Source organism: Spea bombifrons, chromosome 7, assembly GCF_027358695.1.
Source record: "Spea bombifrons isolate aSpeBom1 chromosome 7, aSpeBom1.2.pri, whole genome shotgun sequence".
Lineage (NCBI taxonomy): Eukaryota > Metazoa > Chordata > Amphibia > Anura > Pelobatidae > Spea > Spea bombifrons.
This window is the reverse complement of record NC_071093.1, coordinates 31,984,184-31,988,753: the sequence shown is the minus strand read 5'-3', so window position 1 is coordinate 31,988,753 and position 4,570 is coordinate 31,984,184.

The window sequence follows — 4,570 nt, the reverse complement described above, 5'->3', positions numbered from 1 at the left end:
AAACAAGGTCATTGCAAAAATAGTTCAGCAATAAATGTCTGACACAAATTCGCAAATCCTTCCAAATGAAAGCTGCTCTGTACAGATGAGCCTGCTCTGCATTGTCCTCATCAGTACAAAAACCCACGATTAAATAATGTGTCACCATTCTAGCCTGTAGACCTACTGGCATTAAACTACAAGATTTAAAAAAGATAGCTAAACATAAAATAGAACAGACCTTCAGATTTCAGATATAAGTTCAAATATCAGAGGATCTCCGCAATTGGTCCATAATCCTGGCTGCCCACAGAAGCAGGACAGTGGAATGCCAACAAATCGAGACTGTCGTGTGAAAACTGGGACTGTTGGAAGCTGTGGTTGGGTATGACGATACATGTCAATAAACTTCCTATATGCAGCCTAAATTAGAATAATCCCATAGCTGTAGCCTGGCCTTGCCTCTGTAAAAAGGATACTGAAAATCATACTATCCAAGAACTGATGGCTGTGAAATGTTAGGACTCTGGACACCAAGGAGTGCATAGTTAGTGCTGGACATTGGTTTTGTGGTAATTGTGGCATATAGGCTCTAATGTTCTTGAGGATTGGGGGCTCTTTAATACATAATAGTTGCAGAACAGATATTTTTACATTCCAGTGTAGAGAAAGATAGAGGCGGCAGAGAACAGTGAGAGCATCAGTAAATAATTGATCCAAATTAATGAGCAATAAATGAGACATCTACTCAGCCTGGAGTATTTACGGGAAGTATCATCCATATTTCATGTCCCGTGTTTCTCTGCCCGCGATGCCATTTTTATAGTCTGGATCTTGCCAGCGGTTACAGGCGCAGTGCCATCCTGATTACAGGCGGATACAAGTCGTGTTCTCTCCTCTTAGTGTCTATTACACCATTTCTTTCTTGAAACACTGCTATTAAAGGGACAGTTTACTGTCCCTGGTACCCCCAATATAGAAGAATGCATATTAAAGAACTCTGTGAATACTTTAATATTAATTCTTCCAAAATGGAACAACAGTTAAAGCTGCTACCTGACTGCTGCTGCAGTTGCCCTTTTGCTCCATAGTCGGACTATTCACTGGCTGTCTGTTTGAAGCAGTTAATTAGTGGCAGGAAAGTACCTTCCACACAAGGGAATGGGGGTTCTGACCCCCCCCCACAGCGTTCACCCAAGCTGGAGGTGACTGGCGGTAAATATATTACATGCTTTGAGATGTGTTCCGCCAAACACTTATAATGTAGTTGCTGAAAACACAGGGGTGGTAGAGTACTTAAAGGTTTTTGAACACATATAGGCAACATTATAAGATGTACAAATATTGAAGTGCTGCTAATGTTGCAGTAAAAGTACCAAATGTATCTAAATACACTCACTGGCCACTTTATTAGGTACACCTTGCTAGTATCGGGTTTGACCGCCTTTTGCCTTCAGAACTGCCTTTCGTGGCATACTTTCTACAAGATTTGTCGGCTGCACATCCATGATGTGAATCTCCCGTAACACCACATCCCAGGGATTGGATTGAGATCTGGTGATTGTGGAGTCCATTGGAGTACAGGGAACTCATTGTCGTGTTCAAGAAACCAGTTTGAGATAATGTGAGCTTTGTGACATGGTGCATTATCCTGCTGGAAGTATCCATCAGAAGATGGGGTACACTGTGGTCATAAAGGGATGGACATGGTCAGCAATAATACTCAGGTAGGCTGTCACTATTAAACAATGCTCAATTGGTAAATGAAAACCTACAAGGCAGGATGGATCCATGCTTTCATGTTCTTTATGCCAAAGTCTGACCCTGCCATCTAAATGTCACAGCTGGAATCAAGACTTATCAGACCAGGCAACGTTCTTCCAGCCTTCCATTGTCCAATTTTGGTGAGCCTGTGCAAATTGTAGCCTCAGTTTCCTGTTCTTAGCTGACAGGAGTGACACTCGGTGTGATCTTCTCCTGCTGTAGCCCATCTGCTTCAAGGTTCGACGTGTTGTGTGTTTAGAGATGGTATTCTGCATACTTTGGTTGTAACGAGTGATTATTTAAGTTACTGTTGCCTTTCTGTCATTTCAACCCAGTCTGCCCATTCTCCTCCATTTTCATCCACACAACTGCTGCTCACTGGATATTTTCTCTTTTTCGGACCATTCTCTGTAAACCCTAGAGATGGTTGTGCGTGAAAATCCCAGTAGATCAGCAGTTTCTGAAATACTCAGACCAGCCGTCTGGCACCAACAACCATGCCAAGTTCAAAGCCACTTAAATCCCCTTTCTTCCCCATTCTGATGCTCAGCAAGTTGTCTTGACCACGTCTACATGCCTAAATTGCGTTGCTGCCATGCGATTGGCTGATTAGCTATTTGTGTTAACAAGCAATTGAACAGGTATACCTCATAAAGTGGCCAGTGAGTGTATATCTATATATATATATATATGTTATTAAACTGTCTAATTTATAATTATATAAAAAGGGGTTAACACAAAACGTTGAGCCCACTGCAAGCAAGTTCTTCTCCCAGCTGTCCTTTTATGGATCTGAATGCCTGTGTATTCTATTCTGCGCATGTGAAATCTGAACTCACTTTTGTGCTACGTATTGTTATAAGCAAAAAAACCTTCATTGTCTGTTTTGCACATAAATAATCATGTGATATTATAGCAAACACCTTGCCCATACCTGGAAATAAATAATCACAATTATATAGGGGACATGCAGGGCCTATGTTATGAATATATATATAAACAGGACTATAGGAGAAGCAAAAGGATACAATAATAGCTGGGTAAACTAGTATTGGCTCAAACTATGCTCAAACCTAAGATTCTGAGGAGATAAAAGCTGCAAACCAGAGTGGAACCAGGTCAAATTATTCCACTTGGTCAGGTCCTTGCTAGCACACTTACTTCCTATGTTGCGGTTGGGTCCAGCTTGGCTGGCATTTAACTCTCCAAGTTGAGCCAAGGTTGGGGTTTAGGTCTGCCTCGCCTTATGCAGCAATACAGGTTGACTCACCCACGCCTAGGTGTAATGGAGAAAAAGGGGGTCTATAAAGCTCTGTTCCCATACCTCTCTGAATGAAGCCACACTAATAATGGTAGCTTGTGGGATGCCAATTGGTGCCTTTTCTAACAGTATGTTACGGTTGATACTACTGCATGCGACTCAATTCAGTGTATCTTTAAATAATGACAACCCGTGGTTTTTTTGAAGACCCCTATTAGAGCCACTTGGTAACTACATAGAATCTTCACAATGGGCTATGGGGGTAATATTTCAAGAGTCTCAAGGTCAGCTCAATTGGAAATTTCCCAGGAATGCACATAAGCATACTAAGATTTTTTTTTCTTCACTCTCCATCATTTTATTCCTTTTTAACTCATGTTGATTTTCACCAAATTTGTCTTTCGTTACAGGGTGTGGGTACCACACATGGAAGCAGTGCCAAAGTCGTGGTCTTGCCAGCTGGAGATGGGGCCACAGGGAGTCGATGTATCCAGGAAGGAAGGAAGGAAGAGAAATGCAGAGAGAGAGAGAGAGGGGAAGCTCATCTTCACACAGCAGAGAAAGACTTTGATCAGACAGGTGCTGTCTACATATTGCGCAGGACAGAGCTGAGCAGGAGATGAATTTAGAGCGCCAGTGATCCTCTGACAAGGAGTGCCATTTATGTGTAACCTGACTGCTAACAATAAGGTAGGGTCCTTTCCTTCTCCATTAACCTTACCATTCTTTGGCTGAAAAGGATCTATATGGGACTGCTGATCCTGCGGGTGCCATGTCTCCACATATCTTCTTTAACATCAGTTTAACAGCCACATATATTGTATATTCTATATATTTGTACGAGAACACTTTCATTCTTAATGAAGCCCTAACAACTTGTTTGGGATCTGAGTATGCTATTTGATGCTGAGAAATATATTGGATTGCGTCCCATCGGGAATGTTAGAGTGATTTCAACTTGGCAGGTAAAGCAGATTAGAATAGTTATATGTGAGTGAAGTATTTTGGGGACTCTATGTTTAGTTGGTGCATTTAAAAGCACGAGTCACCCTTTCTTTTGCTGGACTGTTAGGGGAGGATGTAGACCAGTTCTTTGTGAAGGGGTCGATTATCAGGGTCACACAGACTAGAACTGACTTACTCCTATTCCACAGCGCTGTGATCATACATAAGACTGCAACTTGTGCTTTTGCTGCCAGTATGTGATGGCTGATATCCCTGCTTGAAAACAGGTGACTTAATTAGGTGTATCTTTAAATAAGGACCGTTATTAGAACCATTTGGTTAATGCATTTGACGAGTAACTATCATAGAATCTTCACAATGGGCTATTAAAGGGTTAATATTTCAAGTTTCCATCTATGTGTTTGTGTCAATAGGTACCAGCTAATAATGGAACCCACAGACAATTCACTTCTAACCCCTTTTTATGTATTATTTGTATGTACCGTATTTCTCTTTCATCCTGCCTTCGGTTTTTCTTCTGTGCCACTTGTCATTTTATTTTTTACATACCCGAGCATTCCTTTCAGGGTGCCCACAGTGTACTCTGCTCCCAGCTGTGTA